Source organism: Schistocerca americana, chromosome 5 (assembly GCF_021461395.2).
Source record: "Schistocerca americana isolate TAMUIC-IGC-003095 chromosome 5, iqSchAmer2.1, whole genome shotgun sequence".
Taxonomy (NCBI): domain Eukaryota; kingdom Metazoa; phylum Arthropoda; class Insecta; order Orthoptera; family Acrididae; genus Schistocerca; species Schistocerca americana.
The window spans coordinates 175,026,945-175,051,929 of record NC_060123.1 but is presented as its reverse complement, the minus strand read 5'-3'; the positions used below and the strand labels follow the sequence as shown (position 1 = coordinate 175,051,929).

General features: G+C 46.1%; 1 non-coding gene across 1 annotated transcript; it reads left to right on the top strand.

Annotated features, from left to right (window-relative positions):
• The first annotated feature begins 9,595 nt into the window (after positions 1-9,595).
• On the top strand, positions 9,596-9,668 carry Trnav-aac. The gene has a single exon. It is a non-coding gene; the product is annotated as a tRNA-Val (tRNA).
• Positions 9,669-24,985: the final 15,317 nt, after the last annotated feature.

Below are 24,985 nucleotides of genomic sequence, written 5' to 3'. Positions count from 1 at the left end.
GTATCTCAGGAAATGTGTGCACCACTAACATTTACCAGCGACTGAAGACACTGAAAAGAGATTTTTTAACGAAAGGTAATACAGAGACCAAATTTCTTCAGATTGGCTAGTGGCCGCAACTTTTTTCTGGCGAAGTGACGAACAATTTTTTTAATTGATAGACTATTTATGATATTTAAAGCAATTAAACTTTTAACAGAGTAGAATGACGTGATCATAACTGTTTTGCAATGAAACTTTACCAAAAGAGGCAGATGAATTAGATAAGAACCCCAAGCTGACCAGCTAAGTCCTTACCCATTGATTTCGTGGCAGTGCAAGCGATACTGCCTGAAGTTGGTCTTGACCCCTTAGCGGAGCCCTCTCCTCTTTTGCAATCCGTATGCTCCTTGCGGGCATTAGATTGTCATTAAAATAGTCGGCTGGAGAAATTATCTTGCAATTGGAAAACTTGTAGTAATATTTCCTTTACGATACAGTGATTCTTCAGTTCAGTGTAACCCAGCACTTTCCAACAGATTGACACTACAACCAACTTAATAAATTCTGGTGTAGAATAGGTCGCCGAAAAAAGAAATTTCTAATATAACAAAAGCAATGGACACTTCAAACAAAATTACTCGAAGTATTATTTGGTTGTGTCATATTGTTTACACCTTACTTTTGTTAAAATTCATTGAGTGCATATTTATATAAAAATTCACACGAAAACTGAAGATGGCTTTGTAAGACCAACTCCTCCTTCTTCCCCCCCCCCCCCCCCCCCCCCCGAGTAAGAAAAACGCTTTTCCGAAGATGCGTCGACTGACTGATATGTGCTGTTACACCAACAGTGAACCTTACTTCTGCAATGTAATGCTCGCAAACATACTCTTTCGCGAACACAGAAGTGTACATTTTCAAACTGTAAAACGAACTGAAAAATATATTACTGCTGCACGCAAGACCTCTGAAGGAAGACAAATTACACTATAGTGGCCTGTCGATGACACGGTTGCTAGATACAGACAGGTCACAGAAGACTTAACTGGAGTGGAATTCAGGCTCAAATGGTAAAGCCTTCCCCGAAGAAAGAGAAAAGCTAACATTTCGCTAACAGTCCCACGGTGACAGTGCGCTGTTGCTCAGCATTGGAAAACACTTTTTTTACTTCGGACACCCTCTTTATAACCCTCTCTCCCTACGAAATAGATGTCTCCGCTTACCCATTACGTTTGCTGTATAGCTCATGACTGTGTACTCAATACATATTCAGAAATTTACAACCAGCCACTTGTGTAAATTACTCGTTTATTCCGTTAACTTGTTTAAAAACTTTTTCCGACTCTTCTTCATATAGTGCACAAGGAAGTTGCATGTTAATTTCCAAAACGTGATGCTGGTGCTTCCTATGTGACAGGAAGATAGGTAATGGCTTTCTATTGTGTTGCTATGAGCAATGTTTATGCTGCGAGCTGTCCAAAGATAATTACTTACTGCGGTATTACTCAAGACCATATAGCAGTCTGTTTACTTGTCACACAGCCAGAACCCACCATCATTCAGTGCACTTCCATGTGCACCACCTGAAGATGAACCTGAACAAGTTCGAAAGCTAGTTAGTGCAATAAACTAATATTAAAAAAAATTAAAGTTGCAGTTTCCAGTATTTATACAAGGTAGCAAGAAATATAGAATTTTATAATTAGCACCTGTGCAATTAGCTTCGTTTCGAAAACCCGGGTAAAAACGTAAACAAGAGCTTCAAAATTCCTTTTCCACCATCTATTCGTATTTAAGGAAAGATCTATCAAACCTGTAGTTCGCTTTTAAACCGATTTTTCTATTTTAGGTTGGTACAATGTGGATAAAAAAGTAGGGCTCGTCCGGGATTTGAACCTTTTTTTTTTTTTTTTTTTTTAACGTATATAGACTTTTATTTACAAAATAACAAATTCGTTTTACAAAATACAGTTTACATTTTACATGTAGAGACGAGACATTCCATTCTTTATTTTTATTTTTCTGTTACTGTACTGTCCAGGTAATTATTTCATTTGGTATTTTTTTTTAATTTTTTTTAATATTTTTCGAAAAGTCTGTCAGTCAGAGGTTTTTTTAGTTGTTTCTTGCACCGTTTATTGTTGTAGTTTAGCAATTTAGCTTTTCTGAGCCTTTGTACGCTACATTTATACGTAGGCAGAGTGAATATGGAGTAAGCATTGATTGTACGATCTAGTTATTTACAGAGAATAATTAGTATATAAGAAAACAAAGTTATTTTATGGAATTTTACTTATTACTAGTTATGGTATTATTATTGTTATTATTTTTGTAGATGTTTTGAGTTGAGGATGTACTCTATTCATTTTAAAATACTGTTGTGCTATTACTATCCTCTTTTTAAATCTTGTGTTAGAAAACAAGGGGGAGGTATTTTACGTTGGGTCTTGAAAAAACGAGACCTTAGTGGGACATGCACTAGGCATGAAATCAGTTTTATAGAAATATTAACGAGTGTATCAGTTGTCAGCTCTTGTTTGATGGGTAAAGTGGTATCCATAGGGGAAACCCTCATGAAAAACTATCTTAACATATTAAACAATCCATGACAAAAGAAAAAGGACATTACTATTTTAGCGAATTATTAAACCTATTTTTTTTTCGATTGAGCAAAGAGCAATACACTAGGAAGCATTATATAGTGCAATTTTAGAGCTAGTTTACTATCGGTGGTGCGTGAGAGTGAGGAAGGCTGAAAGGAGGAAACTATTCGTGGTGGCAAGACAGACATATATAAGCACGTAAATCACTAGTTTGTTGTACTGATAGGCCTGTAATAGTTTTGTGGTACTCACAGTTTCGCACACCTCTCGATTGCACACGATGGAAGGTAGAAAAACAAAAAAAAAAACACAAAAGACAAAGGGACACTCGGAGCTACGGTTATATTGACACTATATTGTAAACTTTTACGCGTTCGATCACTTTTCACTGTCACTTTTTTTTTCTTTTTTTAATATAAAGCACTTTAGCACTGTAACACACGCATCACTGTTGGTGCTTTTGGGATGTGGGAGGACATCTGCGACTGCGGCAAGGGCGTGGGGGGGTTTGCGGCGATGGCAGCGGCGGCGGCGGCGGCGGCAACGGTGGTGGCGGTGGCGGACACGTCACGTGGCGGCAGACAGGGCGTCCCTGAAGGCGGCGGTCAGCGGGATCTCCAGGAAGTTGTGGAAAGTCTGACGATATGTAGCGCGTTGTTTTGCCCTCTTGTGCTCTTCCCACAAGTCCGTGAGGAACTGCACGCTGTCTGACTGCTTTTTGGCAATGACTGCGTGTGCAGTCATGGCGAGTATCCACATCGTGGCCGTTCGTTTTGGCCTAGGGAACGGTTTCGCGTCAGGGACAGTGAGAGCCGTGACTTGGATGTTTCTTGGGTCGCTTCTGTTCATGTGGGCTATTATCTTCTTGCTTGTCTCCCATATGTTGCTGGTTGCCCTGCATAGGAAACGGTGCTCTACAGTGTCCTTTTCGTTGCACGTTTCACAATTGGGCGATTCTTTTATCCGGATTCGCGCCAGCCTCTCGTTGGTCGGTACGGTGTTGTGCACTACCTTGTACCACGTAGATCTGGCGTGCTCCGGTATTGCTTTTTCTGAGATATTTCTCCAGACGACTGGCCAGTCGTGGTCTGGAGATTTTATCTCGATTCTTGTTCTGTGTGTTTGCCCTCTTAGTGCGCCGTAGATGTTTTTCGCCGTCCTTAGCTGCGGGTTTGTTACGGTGGGCAGTGCGTAACTTTTATCGAGGATCAGTTGCCTGATGTGTCGCATCTTAAACGGTATGTGACTGGTGTCAACCGGCGCTTCTTCTGATCGTGGCCTGTAGATGTTTATTAGGCAGGCCGTGATGCTGTCTTTGTTTTTGCTCTCCATTTGGATTGCTCTGTGGAGCAGCAGCGCAGCACACTTTGTCCTGACGTCCACCAGCCCCAGCCCTCCTTCCTCCTTCTTCAGTGAGCACGTCGCCTGCGATACTTTGAATATTTCCCGCCTCCACAGCAGGTAGTAGACGGCTCCTTGTATCGCTCGGGCGATTTCTGTTGGTGCACTCAATATCTGTGCCACGTACCAGGCTTTCGACAGGATCGTTGTGTTGATCAATTCTGCTTTTTGTCCTAATGTTAGATGTCTACTCGAGTGAGTCCTGGCGAGCCCTCGTATTGTATGTAGGGTTGTTCGCCAGTTCTGTGTCGCCATCTTTAGTGGGCATTTTTGGATGAGTATCCCTAGTGTTTTGTGGGTCTCGGTTACTCGATACCACTCCCTGTTGATGGTCAGACTTCCGTTGCCAATGGGGAGCAGCACGGTTTTTCTGGGATTGACCCTTGCTCCCGATGCGTTTTGAAATGTTTTGATTATCGGTTCTATTTCGTCTATCTCCTGCTCGTTGTTGACAAAGATTCCCACATCGTCGGCGTAGGCCATGCATGTGACCTTCTGCTGCCCGATTTGGTAACCGTGCAGGCTTGCAGCCAGTTTACGTAGCAGTGGATCAAGCGCTGCCGCGAAGAGGGCCATGGACAACGGGCAGCCTTGCCTTACTGACTTGCCTAGTTTTAACCTTTTTGTTGTCCATCCATTTACAGTTATTATCGATGAGGCGTTCTTTAGAAATTTTCTTATAATGTCGGTGAATTTTTGTCCGAATCCGAGTTTGGTTAACGTTTGCAGGAGATATCGGTGGCTGATCCTGTCGAAAGCCTTGTGGAAGTCAACAGAAATTATTGCTGCGGTCGTTCTGCTGGTGGCGGCGTGCGCAATTACGTCTCTGTATGCGCAGGCGGCGTCGAATATGCTCCTGCCGAGCACTGCACACGTTTGCCACGGGCTGATCGCCTTCATTAACGCAGTCTTGATGTTATTTGCGAGACATTTCGCGGCAATCTTGTAATCTGCATTCAGCAAGGTTATGGGCCTGAACTCTTCGATGTGTTTCGCTGCCTTTGTTTTTGGGAGAAGGATTACCGTCCCTTCCAGAAAGGAGGCCGGTACTGCTGTCCCGTTTAGGATTTCGTTCACCATTTCTGTCAGATGTCTTCCTACTTGGTCCCAGAGCTGGCTGTAGAATTCCTTGGGGATGCCGTCGGCTCCTGGTGCTCTGCCGTTTGCGCTGTCTTTGAGGATGGCTCTCACCTCATCCTCTGTCACGTTTTCGGTCAGTAGCGCCCGATCTTGATCGGTCAAGAGCCGACGTGTCTCCAGCAGGATGTCTGCCGTTTTGGCATCGTCCGTCTCTTCGCTTCTGAAGAGCTTTTCGAAGTGGTTTTCCACGTGGTCCACAATTTCCCGCTTTGTGGACAGCTTGTTTCCGTCCTTATCGAGGAGTTCGGAGATAACCTTGCTGTTTGCCCTTTGCCTTTCCCTGACTAAGTGGTGCAGTGTGGCGGGCTCATCCTCGATGACGCCGTGCGTTTGACTGCGAGCGATGACTCCTTCCATTCGCTGCCGTTTCATGTTGAGCAGACGTGCTTTTAATCTTCTCACGCGCGTCAGGTACTGTAGGTCGTCAGCAGGGGCGTTAAGCGCGTCCTTAAGACAGAGTGCGTAGAAGTCTGCTGTGCTTTTCTTCCAGTATGCTTTTTCCGCGCTGTATCTGATCAGTGCTCTTCTGATCGCTGGCTTGGCAAGTTCTGTCCACCACTCTATAGTGGAGTTGTATGCGTGACGTCTTTCTGAGCATTTCCCTACTGTGTCGGAGATTTCCGACCGTAGTTTCTCGTCTTTGAGGTGTTTGACGTTGAGTTTCCATCTCGCCTTTTGTCCAGCGGTCTTTCTTCTCGGCAGGTGGATTTTGGTTTCGTATGCGCAGTGATCAGAGAAAATCACTGGGCAGACCTCTACGTGCGATACAGAGGCGGCCAACTCTCTGCTCACGTACACCCTGTCTAATCTGCTTTTCCCCGTGTTGTAATGAAAAGTGAACTCTGTGTTCTGTTTGTTGAGCAGGCGCCACGAGTCGTCAAGTTTTAGACGCCTTATGAGCTCTTGCAGCTCCATGCATAGATTCGGTACCGGGATCTGATCTTCTGGTGCAGCTACGCAGTTAAAATCTCCTCCTAGCACAATGTTGGTGTCATTCTGCGGGAGGAGTTCGCAAATGCGTTCGTTGAAATATTGTCCTCTTGCCCTCTTCTTTTCTGAGCCCGACGGTGCGTATATGTTTATGAACACCGTTCCTGATATTTCTAATGCGATCCCGCTTCCATCTACCATCAGTTTTGGCTCCCCTGTCTCTATTTCTTCTCTTATCATAATCGCTGTCCCTCGTCGGGTTTCGGGGTCTATGTTACTGATAACTTTGTATCCGGGTACCTCTTCTATTTGTGTCGTTACCACCTCCTGCAGGAGAACTACGTCTGCGGTTCTATGCTGCAAGAATTCTGATAGGGCGTCTAATTTAACTGAAGAGCTCATTCTATTGACATTGCATGAGATGATCGTGTGCGTTGTTTTACTGTGCATTTATAACGAGGGTCGTCGGGCGCTTTGCTGGGGCGGGTCGGGTGTGTGCTGTGGCCGGTCAGGCCGTAGGACGACGTCCTCGGGTTTGCTGGTGTGCGTTACGGTTTTTGCGGGTGGTGCGTCTGATGATTCTCCATCAGATGTCTCCATCCGTTCTGCGTTATCGTGGCTCCTCCTGGCGCCTTTCCTTTTCGGTTTTGTCGGCTTTTGCCGCTCTGTGTTGGTGTCCTTCCTCTCGTTGTCCGACTCTTTGAGCATGCGCGCAATTTTGTTAACAGATTTCTTGATGTTGGCCTCGCGCATCTCACTAAACGTTTGTGGCGTGTTGCTGCTGGGTCCGGCCGTCTGGCTGGCCACAGCTGCTTCCTGGACGGGGGCGTCGACCTCCGCTACCTTCTGCCGTCGGATGGCAGGGGAGGGGGCGGGGGCTGCGGCCACCTCGCACTCCATTGTGCCTTCGCCCTCCGAGTCGGAGCTGAGCTGCCGTTTCTCTCCCGCGCTACCTGCGCTGGCCACGGCCGGGGCCGGGACGGCGGCAGGGGTTGGGGGAGCCGCTGGGCTTTCCGTGGCGGCGGTCGGGGCTGCCGCTTCCGCTGTCGCTTCTGTGGCTGCTACGGCTACGACCGGCTCTTCGTTTAAACGTGGCGCTTCTCCAGCTACAGCTCCGGCGTAGTTGCCGGTAATGTCCTGTTGCTCGGCATTCGTATTCGGTTGCCGTGGCAGTTGCGCCGGTCGTTTGTTTCTTGGGCAGTTTGCGCGCATATGCTCTGTGGAGTTGCATATGGAGCACGTCTGGGGCTGGCCATTGTACTGCACCACTCCCCTGTGCCCTCCAATCATCACGAATGATGGCACGTGTTTCTTTAATACCATCGTCACCGCCCTGACGCCCGAGTCGACCTTGTATCTGTGTCCCGTTCCCCAGAACTCGCGGTTCACCGACAGAACTTCTCCGTACAGTCTGATACATCGTGCAACTTCCTCGTCCGGCACTTCGAAAGGCAGATTGTAGACCTTCAAGTGCCTCACACCGTAGCCAGCGTACGAGATCTTTACGTCACTCACGGCACCGTCCCTGTGCGTGAATTTCCGTATACCACCGCGGGTGGTCACCAAGGTTTCACATCGTACGAGCGTTTTTAATTTAATGAAAAGACTGTATACTGTGAAGTCCAGCATCAGTCCCTCAAGTTCATTCTCCTCTATCCTCAGTTCACTAAACATCCAATCCTCAATTTCAAAGGACGTTGGCCTAACGAATTCCCGGTCAAATTGCAACTGCAGCGTCGTATTAGATCGATTGTAAGTAGTCATTTTGACTCACCAAATCGTTGAAGCTCACGTTAAGGCGACGAAACAGCTACGGCTGGCGCGGCGCGGGAGCCGGCAGGCGACGGGCGCGGCGCGGTAGGATGTCGGGCGGCGACGGCTCGGCGGCCGGTAATCCTCGGCTACCTGGGACGCACAATAGCGAGCGGCACACGTGTTGCCAGGCGGGCAGCCAGCCTCTCGCACCCTAAGCGAGAATCATACCCCTAGACCAACGAGCCGACATGTGTCTTCATCGCATAGTCAAACTGATCGTGGTGTGTGTGTGTGTGTGTGTGTGTGTGTGTGTGTGTGTGTGTGTGTGTGTGTGTGTGTAAAACTAGGTTAAAACTATATATAGGTACACTTCACGGAATACAAGGGAAGAACTTTGATCAACGCTAATAGGCGGTAACATAGCAGTGATCATAGTCATGAAAACATTTGGTTCGCAGTATTTATCAGATTTAAATAGAATTTTGATAATCAGTTTGATTGATTCATCCGTAGAACAATATACATTGCATGGATGTCGTCAAATGTTTGTACAATATTTCTTAAAAAATAAACATGTCTCTTTACAGTATATACCTCTCCTATACTTCTACTTTTCCAATCACGTAAAGTTAAATTTGGTACACAGTACAGTGTTCATGAACATTATTCTACAGTTATTTTAAAAATTTATCTGCAATGTAATAGCTATTATCTAGTAAATATTTTTTTAACCTTTGACTAAAGGTGTGGGGATAATTTACATCTTTTATTTCTAGTCGTAATCTGTTGTACAATTTAATATAATGATATAATACACCATTTTGAGTTTTTGACTTGTTTCTTCTGTTTAGATCTAAACAGTGTCTGGATTTGGTTCCATGGTCGTGAATTGTACTGTTTGTGGTATACAGATGTTTTCCCTTATATACACTATGTTCTGATAAATATATTCACACGGAACTGCCAGAATTTGTAACTTTTTGAACAGCTCTTTACACTGTGCCCTGTTACTGCTATTTGTTACTATTCGAACAGCTCTTTTCTGTATCTTGAAAATAGTTTGTATGTTTCCAGCACTTACCAAACGAAACATAATCCCATAGCTGAGAACTGAGTGCATATACCCAAAGTAGGCTACTTCGAGGGATGAAATATTGCACACTTGTGCAAGGATTCGCAGGGCGGATTTGAATAAATTAGATGCTTGTTATGGTTTCCAGCGCACTTAGACAGAACAAAGCTTGCTGTACATCCTTAACAGGAATACATTATTACGAAGATCATAATTATACAAGTCATACTATGATGTATACGTTATTATACTGGTAATCAAAATTGTAATTTCATGGTATGAAGACGCATAAGTAGTTTTCTTTGTTGTAATTTGTTAAATTTCTTCTGGAATCCCATAATGTTTTTTTATTTTTTCGGCTTGTTACATTGTCCGAAGAATATCACACCTGCTGCAACGAAGAGCGTTGACGTTCATACAGTTTAAATTAAACAAATGTATAAACAGGCAGACTGTCCTGAGATAGTCACAGACGTTGTTGGCATGTTAATAATCCGAATCTAATAGTTCAGTTGCCTAAAATACAATCCAATTGTTTTATTATTCGTATAAGCTAAAGCGAGAACCTTGTCGCCTTTACCACGTTTCCCATACTGCTTTATGCTTGGAATGTTAGCAACTGGCATGTCAACAAAAAAGTTTACAAAATCTAAATCAATGTATAATTAAGGAGAAATTACAAGAATCAAACTTTAGTCGTACTGTACCATCTGTTTCCGTGGTGTAGTGGTTATCACATCCGCCTAACACGCGGAAGGTCCCCGGTTCGATCCCGGGCGGAAACAGAATTTTTTTTTATCTTTATTAGAATTATTGATAGTGGTGTACAGTCACCGAAGAAAATTGTTAGTAGACTTTGCACGTGTAACTGCGGAAAATTTTCTGTCCCCAAGTAGTCAACTCCACGCTCGGTCGTGGAGACGCTGTTGCTGAGAGCATTGTCTCTTGTTAATAAGTATAGGTGATTCTAAGAGGGTTTCACAACTTGACACTCACGCATTATTTTATTTTATTGAGGAGACTTATACAGGTAGTAGACGTCATCTGGTAGTGAAATACTGAAAGTTTCATTCCATAGATTTTCACTTCCGCTGAATGTGACTGACATTGATCGTAAAAAAAATATCGCATATGACATCAGTTTCTTGTCATGCTTTATTCAGCATACCCTGTGAAGTCTGCAGTTTTGATTTTCAACTTCGTATCGTCCCTAGTAGCGGAATTGGGTAGTGAAACTTTGGCTACAAGATAGCACGTTAACAACGTGTCTAAGTTTGCTTAGTAAATTTCTGCGTGTAAGCGACGGAAAGTCTTTCTTAGTATCGCAACATGTAAAATTGTTAAGACCTGAAAGTGACCGTACTACTGAAGAACAAATTGTTTAGCAAAATCTATTTAATGACACTTTCAGAATCGTGCTGAAAAACGAAATGCTATTGAGAGAAAAAAATCGCGGTATGATTATTTCTCTGATGAATAAGAAGGGCGAAATAGAATAATTTCTGCAGCATTTGCTGCTGTTTCTGGGAACTAAAGATTTTTACAGTTCTCTATTCGTGTGTATTTTGTTTTCGTCATTCAGCATCGTGCTGCAAGCGATAAGGAAAACGGCTATCCGTATTTTCAATAAAATCTTCGAACCAATAAACATTTGTTCGTACGTCTCGTACAGAGCGGCTGTCGACCTAATTTACTAGTGTCTATTAGGAGATAAGCACTATCTGCTTTACGTATGGAACATTCGTAGAGAGATGATGCAGTTTAATAGAACTGCTCCGAGAAGTATGAGTATAATAAAGTGTGGGGAAAATGGAAACTGGCCTGGAAAATATTTACAAGAAGCCTGACTGGAAATTGAACCTTCTTAATTAACATTACAGATGCTGGATATGGCCAGTGTTGTAAATCCAGCGCTTTGCTTGATTTTTCAAACTGAGAGACACGCGTAGCAGCACTGCTTGTGGCATAAGCAGCAGTAGTATTTTCAGTGTTGTGCTGCGGCTCTTCCCGTGTGTGAAATTTGAGTTTGCCTTAAAGATAAAAATCCCAGGCAATTACGGTGGCCATGAGATACCACTGCCTCTGCTGTGTCCTCTCCTCGCCGATAATCTCAGGCACTCGTGACAAACTTAAGTGTACTGTTGGTCCACCATGCATGAAAAATCCATGCAGGTTCATCTTCTATGAGCTGATCTGCATATGGATTAAATACTTTCTGGACGTACTAGTTAGTGTAATAGTTTGTTTAAAGAATCTTGTTACGATGCGGACAGCAGACATTGCGCACCAACAACAATCTAGAGATTATGCAACAGCTCTTCAAAGTACTGATGGGGGTTGTCTGATGCATAATGACGCATGTTGTGTGATGCCACATACCCTGACAGATAGAACCAGGCCCCATGTGAAGAAACGAAAAGCTGGATCCAGAAGTTCTGATTCAACTTCACTCAGAAGCCACCTGCAGGCGTCCATACGAGAAAGTTCGTGCGGACGCTTTACCACAATAGTAAATGTGTAGGGATATAGGTACAGGTCCTTTCTGGTAGTCATTCGACATGACTTAATTACCAGATGTGTAGATAAAAAGGCATTGACGTTTCATCGGACTTTCTTCAAGATTTTCCTTCAGTTGAGCAATGTTTTCTGGTTTTCAAAGTCTCTCCGGATACTTAAGGGTTCGTCCGCTACAGAGCTCGTATAGCGACGTACCCGCTCGGTTGTAGTCGCCTCACAACCCAGGAATCGCCCTGCTGATGCTTGTTAGAGAGCTGGAACTTCATCACGTACGCCTAGGATTAGCTGCCTAACCGATCCAAGGCACCCGGACTCATACCAGAGGCTTTCCGATGTTAGTGAGCGACATTGTGGGCGAACGATCCGCATTGTAGTGGATAGAAATATCCCTACGTTGGCCGTGCCAACACGACCGTCTCAGCAGATAGAAGGCGAGGTTTCAATGCAGATACTTGGTAGTTGAATGGTTGACCTCTTACCTGATCCATCAAACACTGTAGTCTGTTTTACTCTAGTCAACTATTTGCTGTCCTCCTTTTAAGTGTCCTCTATTTTGTGTTATTGCGGTGTTCAATTTACCTCTGTATCCCTTGGTGTTCCCTCCCTGTGGGTTCAGAGGTTACACTTTCACTGTATAGGCCTTTTAAAAGTATGTCTATTTGGAACAGGGGACTGATGACCTCGATGTTTAGTCTCCATCAAATCCCAAAATCATCCATGAATCCAATGCAGATACTTGAAACCATGGCGTTTCCATCTTCGATCACGCCACGGAATGAAAGTGGGCAAGAAGAAACGGAGGCAGGCAGTTATCCCAGTTCCTGGTTTGCCCCAGAACCGAAGAATCTTTCGTAACAAAGAAACCACTGTTTTTAATTGAAAATACTGAGGATAGTTTCGGAGAAGTTGCTGAGTTGGTAAAATGAGAGATGGTTCTGCGGTTATCAAACCTTTGCCAGAAAACCACTTCCAGGCACTTCAGCCTTCTGACAAGCTAAGGGATATACAAATTACGAGTACTATATCACTCCTCGTAACAAACTCAAATGGGTTCAAGGTCTTATCTTCCATTGAAACCGAACTCTACGAAAAGACTAACTGCGTGCTAACTTTGAGCCATCTGGAGTACATTTTGTTCACTTGTGCCGATTCTAGCGGCTTGTGCCGATTCTAGCGGCTTCAATTTGTGTTCCGATTTACAGTAATTACAAGTTTTATAAAATCATTGCATCTCAAAGGTGAACTGGCTGTGAACTGGCTCAGACAGACTGAAAAATAGTTTCGATGACTGGTCTGCAAAATCAAATAATTTTGAATGTAACTGCAGTCTTTAAGATTTCCACAGTGTGAGATAACAGGCGAATTGTGGCGCCCTGGAAATATAGGTTCGGAGTTGAGCGGCTGCACAGGACGCTCGTCAAAGCTACGTCCCGGCAGCAACCACGTGGTGCCAAATGTAAGCTGAGCAGGAGCCCCATTGGGTGGTCTATCGAGCACGTGCCTGGGAATTCCTTGGTGACACTGTGCGCTGGGAGAGCCAAAGATGTCGGACTTTGTGAAACCTTAATGGTAGACATTTCACAGTTTGTATAGAAATTAATAGTAGCCAGGTGAATCATGATACTACAAAAACCAACACGTACATTGCTATTATTTGCACGACGATTCTGATGGTGTAATCAAATTTCTAATATCTTCAGTAGTTTAAAGTTCAGTATCTGACGCTAAATTATAGAAGGAACACGCAGCAACACACCAGCATACCCACACCGCGACCCCCCCCCCCCCCCCCCCCCCGCTCGGAAATCCATACTTTCTGCGATAACGTGTTTAAAGGAGTTAAATAGCACAAATAGCATCCATTCATGCCAATGCACCCCTCTGCCCTCAGGAGTGAGGAATGACATACTTGGAACCATACCTGGTTGTTGTACCTGCTGGCGCGCATTGAAGACGTGACCCTGTAGTGTCTGCACATCGTCGTTGGTGTGATGTAGACCAATTTTTTCATGTATCCCCATAACCGAAAGCCTAGGGAATTGATGTCTGGAGAATAAGCAGGCTTGGGGATGTGCCCCCCCCCCTGACCCCCCTGACCAATCCAGCACTGAAATATCTGCTTCAGATGTGCACATTGTGGGCAATGTATTAATGAGGAAGTCCAGATAATGCGACCCAGTTACCTGTTGTGTTAGCACATATGGCACTAGTAATCTGCCTGCAAGTATGCCTGTCCATACATTGACTGAGAATTGGTGTTGATGCCATCTGTCCTGAATTGCTTGGGGATTTACATCTTCCCATACACGCTGGTTATGAAAATTGACACCGCCACCACCATCTCTTGTGAACCCCGCCTCATGAGTAAATAAAATCTTGGATGTGAACAGTGCATCTGCGGTCCATTTCTGGAACAGCCATTGACAGAACTGCTCTCTGCCATGATGATCACTTGACCGTAGGGCCTGAATGTGCTGTAGATGATATCGGTACAGCAATTAATCATGAAGTATCCCCCAGATAAGAGTGTGAGAGATGCCTGCTGCTGCTGTTCCCAGGGTTTTCTTCCAACAAATGTAGCACCCACTCCCCCATGTCAGGTGTGCAAACTGTGTGAGGCCTTCCAGTGTCAATCTTCCAAGATGCAAGGGTACCTTTGTCCGTCAGACTCTGGAAAAGTCAGCAGAAACGGTTTATCTGAGGGCACTCACTAGGGGTTGCCGCAAGTTCGTGAAATCACGGAATTTCAAACGTGTCTGGTAAATTAGGGAAACTTGAAAAAAAAAATCACTGAAAATCTCTTGTTTTGTCTCAGTAGATGAAATGTTTTGTTTACTGAGATGTCTGCACTTTAGCAGACTGGGCACAGCTGGGTACGCGCGCCGCTTTCCTACTCCCCCAGTCTCGCTGCTTCTCCCCTTCCTACCACTCCCCTCAGCTTACAGTCAGTGCTGCCACCACTTCTTGCCGCTAGCCTAGCAGCTACCGACGAGAGGGAGGCAGGTGTGAGGAGAGGTTTGCTTGGATCTGATTCTCTGAGACTTGACACAGCGGCCAGAGACAGGGGTCATGTGTGCACGAGTTGAGTCTGAGTGATTGTGTGAACGTGTATGTGCTCTCATTTTCTCGCAAAGGCAATGGCCAAAAATTTAGTTGCCATAGTGTGTCTTTGTCTGTGGCCCAGCAATCGTCTAAGGTGAGTTGTTTCCTATCCTCACTAGTGTTGACTCTCGAGTATTCACGCAAATTATCTGTTGCATAGATGGATCACCACGGTCCTCATTTCGTTAACATGGTGTCTGTGACATGTGAATAGCTGGCCACATGTGTGGACTTCAGGATGGGCCAAAACTGTAGACAATTTTTGTGGGTACATCACATGGATCAGGCCTGCTAATATGAAGCCCATCATTTCCCACTAATGTGTACGCCCTGCCCGTCAGATGCAGTGTCACCGATCTGCCTGCATGGTGTGTGTGTGTGTGTGTGTGTGTGTGTGTGTGTGTGTGTGTGTGTACAGTGCGGTTTTACATATATATTTTATTTATTGTAGTGCACTTTGGCTCTTTGGAAGTAATTTGTGCATTAGAAAGTAAGTACGAACAGAAAAATAAAATTTTAGCACTCGCTGGCAGTTTGTGCGCTATGAACTCATGTATTTATTGACAGAAAATCTTACAATAACTGTAAAATAATAGACATAACACAGTGAGTTATAACCAACCGTAACGAACATAGTAGAGCCAACATTTTGTTGGCGGTCACCTATAGTGCTCGTTCACTCACCTCTTCTTCGCCTATCTCACTTCTTTCAAGAGACTTACTTTTTACTGAGGTTATTTCTGAAACCAGTGTAGGTATTTTAAATCTCTTGCGACTCCAAGGAAATGTGTATTCTTGTCACCAAATTTGTTTCGTTGTATTGAAATAAAATCAGTTGTCTTAAAGAAACAAATATACCATTTGGCTTACTTCCTCCACCAAAAAACAATTCATTAAAAAAATGTTGATGCTAGTACTTAAGATTATTGCTCACACATTTATAAATACAGAAGTCCTTAAATTTTTTTGTCAACTGATATATTTACTCAATCTTGATCTCAAGTTTGTCAGGGAAAAATACTAAAACTTTTCTGGAAATCAGGGAAATATCAGGGAATTTCACTTATGGAAACTTGTGGCAACCCTGTCACTGTCAGTACAGTTCGTATCAAGGACAAAATTGCGACGAACTCATCTCAACACCAAACTGGTTCATATAATTTACGTATTCTTCTCGTCAGTTGGATCGGAGTAAAAGGTCGTTGAGATACTTGCTAACACTATATATATCTCCCAGTGACACTTCAGACATTGCGCTATCTGGAAGTGTGTCTATTGTGTACCAGAATGATCACCTTGTTGATTTTCGTGGCGGGGAAATCATTATGCGAATACATATAGGACAGGATGGGTGTTAGGTATAAAACAGGCACACACAACCCACAGCACAGCACTCCACATCAGAACCACTTTCCCCCTGCGGGTCCGGGGTAAGAATAGGCCCGAGGTTTCCTGCCTGTCGTAAGAGGCGACTAAAAGGAGTTTCAACCGTTTCGGCCCTCCATGTGATGGTCCCCCTTAGGGTTTGACCTCAGTTTTCAAAATTCTACAGAAGTACGAGTCTTTTGGGGAAGGAAACCTTACGTGGTGTACCACTGGTCCTCAGTGCACTAAGACCTTGGCACTCAGCATTGTACTGGCGTTGTAACCATACCCACTATTCCTCAAATTGGGCCTAAACGCCTGATGGGTTGTACAAGTTATGCCCATAGTGCGTCCCCACCTGCGCCTACGATCATGATGGACTTTCCATGGCACCAGAAATCCAGCACGGTAGCCAGCCCATTGTGGTGGGGTCGTCATGTACCCTCTAGGTTGTAGCCCCCTGACAACTCAGGGATCGTACTGCCGATACCTGAGCTGCACCCTCCCCACGTCGGCCAAGGAGTAGATGCCCGTCTCCTTGGGGCATCACGACTCCCGGCAACGGTCATCCTGCCAGGTGGCCCTTGCTGAGGCTGGGTGGCGCCCGTGGGGAGAGCCCCTGGTCGGAGTGGGTGGTATCGGGGCGGACGTTTCGCAGATGAAACGTCAACACGTATCAGGTCGCTCTGCGGCCGAGTCTTTCAAAAGGAAAGGTACTGTATCTAGTTCTGGTTCTCCTGCCCTTTCCCCCTTGGCCACTCCCTGGGAGGAGGGACAGGCCCGCCGGCTTGGGGCGAAGTACTTCCCCCGCTATTTGGTCTGTTCTCGAACCGATGGGGGGACGTTCGCCACCTCCAAGCCCATGTTCTTTGTTCAGCACATTGAGGACATCTTCGGGGAAATCGAGGCTCTAAGTAAGATGCGTTCTGGATCCGTTCTTATAAAGACCACCTCCGCCACACAGTCGGCGGCGCTCCAGGCGTGCGACCGCCTAGGGGATATCCCAGTGTCCATTGTCCCACATCTGGCACTAAATAGGATGCAGGGGGTTATTTTTCATCGCGACCTCCTGCTGCAATCTGATGAGGAGCTCAGGGCCAACCTGGAGCGCCGAGGCGTGCATTTCGTCCGGCGAGTCCAGCGCGGCCCCAAAGACCGTCGCATCGACACTGGGGCCTTTATCCTCGCCTTCGAGGGGGATGTTCTCCCGGAGAAGGTAAAGGTGATGTGCTACCGGTGCGACGTGCGACCTTACGTCCCGCCTCCTATGCGTTTTCAGTGTTTGCGCTTTGGGCACATGTCATCACGGTGTGAGGCTGAGCCCCTTTGTGGCGATTGTGGACGTCCTCTTCGTGAGGAGCATACATGCACCCCACCACCTCGGTGCGTTAATTGTCCTGGCATCCACTCGCCTAGATCCTCAGACTGCCCCGCATATCAGACGGAGAAGAAGATACAAGGACTCAAAACTTTGGATCATCTCTCTTATTTTGAGGCCAGAAAGAAGTATGACCGCCTCCATCCCGTGCCGTTGACCACTTCGTTTGCTTCAGTTGTGTCCCCTCCTTCCGCGGTATCCTCACCCATATCCTGTCCCTCCTCCGCTTCCTCCCCCCATCAGGGGTCTCTGCCTCCGCCTCCCAAATCCCTCCCTTACAAATCCTCCTCCCCTGTGGCCCCCACCCCCTCTGCCCCAGGGGCCACCATTCCTCCTCCTCCCCCCCCCCCCCGCCACCTGAGAAGCGATCCTCTTCTCAGGCGTCCATCGGGGAAACGTTCCGGACCCCAGCTCCAGAGGTCCGGCGTTCCAAAACAGACCCAGCGCGTGAGGACCTTCTTCGGGTCCAGCCCACCACCCCTGTGCCTCCTAGGACTTCCAAGAAGAAGTCTCTATCCCCCTCACCACCGCGGCGCGTTTCGTCTGACGCCCCATCCGTGAGTCGCTGCTCCCGGCTGTCCTCAGATTCGCCGGGACGCTCTGCTGCCAGGCGCTCAGCTGGCCTCTCGTCGGCAAATGATGCTGCCCCTCCTACACCACCAGGGACAGCGGCCGCAGCTGGCGACGACTCGAAGGAACAGGATCCGCCTCCCGCCGGTTGTAGCGTTGTTCCCTCGAAACCTGGCCCTCCGCGGCCGTCGAGGTAACCAGCTCTTCCCCCGTCTCGTTCCCCCTCTTTTATGACTAGCGATGGCCTTGTTACATTGGAACATAAGAGGTATTTGATCTAATCGGGAGGAATTACAACTGCTCCTCCGCCTGCACTGTCCGCTCGTCCTTGGTCTCCAGGAAACCAAGTTGCGCCCGACTGACCGTATTGCCTTTACGCACTATACTTCGGAGCGGTATGACCTCGCCCCTGTGGACGGTATCCCAGCTCATGGTGGGGTCATGTTGCTCGTTCGGGACGATGTCTATTACCATCCCATCTCATTGACCACCCCACTCCAAGCAATAGCTATCCGCATTACTCTTTCTGCTTTTACTTTTTCAGTTTGTACCATCTACACTCCATCGTCATCCGCTGTTAGTCGGGCTGACATGATGCACCTGATTGTTCAGCTTCCCCCGCCGTTTTTATTGTTTGGCGACTTCAATGCCCATCATCCCCTTTGGGCTCTCCTGCATCCTGTCCAAAAGGCTCACTCTTGGCGGATGTCTTCAACCATCTCAATCTTGTCTGCCTCAATACTGGCGCCCCGACTTTCCTCTCGGACTCTACTCATACCTACTCCCACTTGGACCTCTCGATCTGTTCTACCACTCTTGCCCGTCAGTTCGAGTGGTATGTCCTTTCTGACACCTATTCGAGTGACCACTTCCCCTGTGTCGTTCGTCTCCTGCACCACACCCCATCCCCACGTCCTTCGAGCTGGAACATACCTAAAGCTGACTGGGGACTTTACTCCTCCCTGGCGACCTTTCCAGACCACGATTTTCTCAATTGTGACAGTCAGGTCGAATACCCCATGGCTGTTATCATCAATGCTGCCGAACGTTCCATTCCTCGTACTACCTCTTCTTCACGTCGCGTTTCCGTCCCCTGGTGGAACGAGACTTGTAGAGACGCTATCCGTGCTCGACGACATGCTTTACGCACCTTTCGCCGCCATCCTACGTTGGCGAATTGTATTGGATACAAACGACTCCGAGCGCAATGCCGTAGAGTCATCAAAGACAGCAAAAAAGCTTGTTGGGCCTCTTTCACCAGCTCCATTAACAGTTTTACTCCCTCTTCCGTCGTTTGGGGTGGCCCGCGCCGGCTGTCGGGCATTAAGGCCCACTCCTCGGTACCTGGCCTGACCTCAGGTAATGAGGTCCTCGTTGATCCTGTGGCTGTCTCCAACGCCTTCGGCCGGTTTTTCGCGGAGGTTTCAAGCTCCGCCCATTACCACCCTGCCTTCCTTCCCAGGAAAGAGGCAGAAGAGGCTCGGCGACCTTCCTTCCACTCGCTGAATCTGGAAACTTATAATGCCCCCTTTAGTATGCGGGAACTCGAACGTGCGCTTGCACTGTCCCGGTCCTCTGCTCCGGGGCCAGATGCCCTTCACGTTCAGATGCTGGCACACCTTTCCCCGGTGGGCAAAAGCTTCCTTCTTCATACCTACAATCGCGTCTGGACCGAAGGTCAGGTCCCCATGCGTTGGCGTGACGCCGTCGTTATTCCTATACCCAAACCCGGGGAGGATAGACACCTTCCTTCTAGTTACCGCCCCATTTCTCTTAAAAGCTGTGTCTGTAAGCTGATGGAGCGCATGGTTCGTGCTCGGTTAGTCTGGATTCTGGAATCTCGACGGCTACTTACCAATGTCCAATGCGGCTTTCGTCGCCGCCGCTCCGCTGTTGACCACCTTGTGACCTTGTCGACATTCATCATGAACAACTTTTTGCGAAGGCGCCAAACAGTAGTCGTGTTCTTCGATTTGGAGAAGGCTTATGATACCTGTTGGAGAGGAGCTATCCTCCGCACTATGCACAGGTGGGGCCTACGCGGTCGCCTGCCCCTTTTTATTGATTCCTTTTTAACGGATCGAAAGTTTAGGGTACGTGTGGGTTCCGTATTGTCCGACGTCTTCCTCCAGGAGAACAGAGTGCCTCAGGCTCCGTCTTGAGCGTAGCGCTTTTTGCCATCGCGATCAATCCAATTATGGATTGCATTCCACCTAATGTCTCAGGTTCTCTCTTCGTCGATGGTTCATCTTGGGGAGCGGATCGCACTGTCCTGCTTCGCTTGTATCGGTCCATAGTCCGATCGAAGCTGGATTATGGGAGCTTCGTCTACTCGTCTGCTCGGCCATCCCTCTTACGCCGTCTCAACTCTATCCACCATTGGGGGTTACGTCTTGCGACCGGAGCCTTCTACACTAGTCCTGTCGAGAGTCTTTATGCTGAAGCCGCCGAATTACCATTGACCTACCGGCGCGACATACTGCTGTGTCGGTATGCCTGCCAGCTGTTGTCAATGCCCGACCACCCCTCTTATTAGTCCTTCTTCGCCGATTCTCTCGACCGTCAGTACGGGTTGTATGTGTCTGCCCTGCTGCCCCCCGGAGTCCGCTTCCGTCGCCTGCTTTGACAATTGGATTTTGTCCTCCCTACCACCCTCAGAGAGGGTGGGAGCCCGACACCACCTTGGCTCCAGGCTCCGGTTCATATTTATCTCGACCTCAGCTCACGAAGGAGGGTACTCCGGCTGCAGCGTATTGCTCACGGTTTGTCGAACTTCGTGCTCGACTTGCCGGTCACACCTTTATTTACACCGATGGCTCCAAAACTGACGATGGTGTCGGCTGTGCCTTTGTCGTCGAGGCCGCCACCTTTAAATACCGGCTCCTCGACCAATGTTCCAGCTTCACGGCCGAGCTTTTTGCTCTCCATCAGGCCGTTCAGTATGCCCGCCGCCACCGCCATTCATCGTATGTACTCTGCTCTGACTCACTCAGTGCTCTTCAGAGCCTTGGAGCTCCCTATCCGGTCCATCCTTTGGTTCAACGGATACAGCAGTCCCTCCATTCTTTCGCTGATAATGGTTCTCCTGTCAGCTTTCTGTGGGTTCCCGGACATGTAGGAGTGCCTAGGACTGAGGCTGCGGATGCTGCAGCCAAGGCTGCAGTCCTCCTGCCTCGGCCAGTCTCCCATTGTGTCCCGTCATCTGACGTTCGTGGGGATGTTTGTAAGAGGCTTGTGTCGATGTGGTGGAATGCTTGGTCATCCCTCCAAGGAAACAAGCTCCGGGCAGTAAAACCGGTCCCAACTGCTTGGACAACCTCCTCCCGACCATCTCGGCGAGAGGAGGTCCTTCTGACCAGGTTGCGGATTGGGCATTGCCGGTTTAGCCACTGATACCTGCTCTCCGGTGACCCAGCCCCGCAGTGCCCCTGTGGTCAGGCATTAACAGTGCACCATGTTTTATTGTCGTGTCCCCGCTTTAGTCAATCTCGTGTTGTCCTGTCCCTGCCATCTACTTTACCGGATATTTTAGCTGATGACGCTCAAGTAGCTGCTCGTGTTCTGCGTTTTATAACTTTGACTGGCTTGTCCAAAGACATCTAACCTTTTTACTTATTTTATCGACATCTTTGTCAGGTCTTTCTGGTGTCCCACTTCCCCTTGAGTTTTACTAGATTCCATGTGCTCTAACAACAGTGATTGGGCGCTAATGACCTCAGTAGTTGAGCGCCCTTAAACCCCACAAAAAAAAAAAAATCAGAACCACTTGGTGATAACATGTGCGAACTCAGTTTCTTAAATCAGTGGACTTCAAACCGTTCAATGATGTCACTCAATATAACGGTTCCAGTAGAATGTGACCAAAAAGTTATAACCCACGAATACTTCTCCCATTAACCATATGCTTAAACCACATTTAACTAGTAGACGAAATTAGGATTGCCCAATTCCACGATTCTTTAAACCTCCCATGCAAGAGTTTCATATATTTGGATGGGGTATTTAGGAAAATGGATGGTTCTCTTACAGTGGGGTCGAAGCTTACATGTAATGGTTTAGAATTCCTTTTTCATTTAAGATATGGACTTAACGGTGCAGAGATTGAATGTACACGTAATGTAGGCATAGCATCAACCCTTAAAACAGTCTCTGCTTCACTGTCAACTTCGGGAGATTCGGAATATGCAGGATGGTTCATAGACAGGCCAGTGGGTAAGAACACTGGAAGAGTAAGAGACGTCCACCGCCTGCAGACCTCTAACAATGCTTGCATGGGGTACTTTGACCACATGTGGCGAATTTTTATGAATGCTAAACAGAAACTTAATCTGGTACGGAGTGCAGCAGATAACTCATAGGGAAGGACCCCAAGAGAAGAACGAGATCACCATCGTTAAAGTAACATGGAAAATGTCTCACCTCACTGTAGTGGACGAGCGTTTTAAAAGGTTTAAAGTTATGATTGTGGGTGCATATCTGCCATTAAGGTACAGTATGTATGGGCTTTTTGAATACACATTGATGCAAACAGCAACCAGATAAACGAGGACTATTAAAACCTCTTTTTCAGATGGACACACCCAGATTCATCATATTTGCATTACAGATAGATAGAAGGGGAAGTATAGCATATGATTCCACCCCATTTGACAACTGCAAGTTAACTAATGCCAGAGTCTAATTTGGAATTGTGTCCTGTGATGATTTACTGTTACAGTGGGATGAAAATATATAGTCTAGCATGTGACGTATGCGACATTCCATTCTTCTTACTATGAGGATGTTGAAGAGGAATGATGTGTGTTCAGCCCAAGAAATTCAAGGAGCTGGCGCCAGACATAATAAAGAATACTCAAAACGGAATTAGATTATTAAATCAGGACCAGTGGATATATGAATTGAATTGGAAACTTCAGCAAATTTTTTAGAACACACTGTGGCATATGCTTCAGTTACGCATGATTTTGTGATCAACTTATGCTGTCTCACTGGTGCAATGCAGCAAGCTGCATAAAGGAACAGGTGTCGTCATACCCAGAGCATTTCACAATGTCATCTTAAAGGTGTGAACATCATTGCAGATGCTCACGATTTCTATGATGATGTGTGTAGACAGTTCATATGTAAAGATTATTCAATCGTAGCATACACAGATGATGACGATATAATGGACTTTAAAAGATGTGAAGTATGCTAAAACACAGAGTGCAAAGTGGTTAACATGTTTCCTTCATGAAATTCACTGGGACGATCCTGGTATACCATATAAAGAAATGGTGGCATCACTTCAATTCTTTGACCACATGGATGCCATAATGTATATCAAAGGCGAAGGTGGTGGTCACATGGGTGCATCGCATCTTTAAGTATGCACCTATTAAAGACCTTGAATTCTATGTGTGCCTTGCTCTCCATTGACTCGAAGAAGAAGAAGAAGAAGAAGAAGAATTATTTTTACCTTACATTTTGTGTACTTTTACTGATTTCACCCTGCTCGCACTGAGTTACTGAAGTAGTGTGCAACTTCATCCAGATACTTTTTCTGGAAGCAGACATGGTCATGTGTCAGATGCTCCCATAACCCAATATGTGCATTGTGGTAGGTGAAACCACCTTGCAGTCAGTATAGATATTTTGTAATTATTCGCCTTAAACTTCACCTCCTTAGCAGCACTCAGGTTGAAATCTGTGATGTCTTCCAAATCCCTTATGTATATACAGTGCAGTGAGGGACACGTTTTCTGTAAACAACAGAGACATGTGGTAAGTAAATTCACTTTTTCAGTTGTCACAGATATACAATTTTGTTACAAAAAAATCTGCAACAATAGCACTGGATGAGCGTGTATAATTTCTGGGGTACGCAAGCACTTGCCAAAAAGATTTAAAAATTTTTTACGGGTGGCGCTGATTCGGTTGCAAATATTCAAAATTATTTAGTGGGCTTATATGTTGTTGGCTTTAAATATGTTGTTGGCTTTGAATATGTGGTTGGCTTTGAATATGTGGTTGGCTTTGAATGTGTGGTTGGCTTTGAATGTGTGGTTGGCTTTGAATGTGTGGTTGGCTTTGAATGTGTGGTTGGCTTTGAATGTGTGGTTGGCTTTGAATGTGTGGTTGGCTTTGAATGTGTGGTTGGCTTTGAATGTGTGGTTGGCTTTGAATATGTTGGTGGCTTTGAATATGTTGGTGGCTTTGAATATGTTGGTGGCTTTGAATATGTTGGTGGCTTTGAATATGTTGGTGGCTTTGAATATGTTGGTGGCTCTAAATAGGTTGTTGTGTGGTCTTTAGTCCTGAAACCGGTTTGATGCAGCTCTCCACGCTACTCTATCCTGAGCAAGCCTCTTCATCTTCGAGTAACTACTGCAAACTGCATCCTTCTGAATCAGCTTAGTGTATTCATCTCTTGGTCTCCCTCTACGGTTTTTACCCTCCACACTGCCCTCCAGTACAAACTGGTGATCCCTTGATGCCTCAGAACGTGTCCTACCAACCGATCAATACTTCTAGTCAAGTTGTGCCACCAATTCCCCCTCTTCCCCAATTATATTCAGGACTCAATTAGTTACGTGATCTACCCTTCTAATAGTCAGCATTTTTGTGTAGTGCCACATTTCAAAAGCTTCTAATCTCTTCTTGTCTAAACTAGTTATCGTCCATGTTTCACTCCCGTATATGGCTACACTCCACACACACACACACACACACACACACACACACACACACACACACACACTCACTTTCAGAAAAGACTTCCTGACAATTAAATCTATACTCAATGTTCACAAATTTCTCGTTTTCAGAAACGCTTTCCTTGCCATTGCCAGTCTACATTTTATATCCTCTCTACTTCGACCATCATCAGTTATTTTGCTCACCAAATAGCAAAACTCATCTACTACTTTAAGTATCTCATTTCCTAATCTAATTCCCTCAGCATCACCTGATTTAATTCGACTACATACCATTACCATTGTTTTGCTTTTGTTGATGTTCATCTTATATCCTCCTTTCAAGAGACGGCGCATTCCGTTCAACTGATCTTCCAGGTCCTTTGCTGTCTGACAATTACAGTGTCGTCGGCAAACGTCAAAGTTTTTATTTTTTTCTCGATGGATTTTAATTCCTACTTCATATTTTCTTTTGTTTCCTTTAATGCTTGCTCAC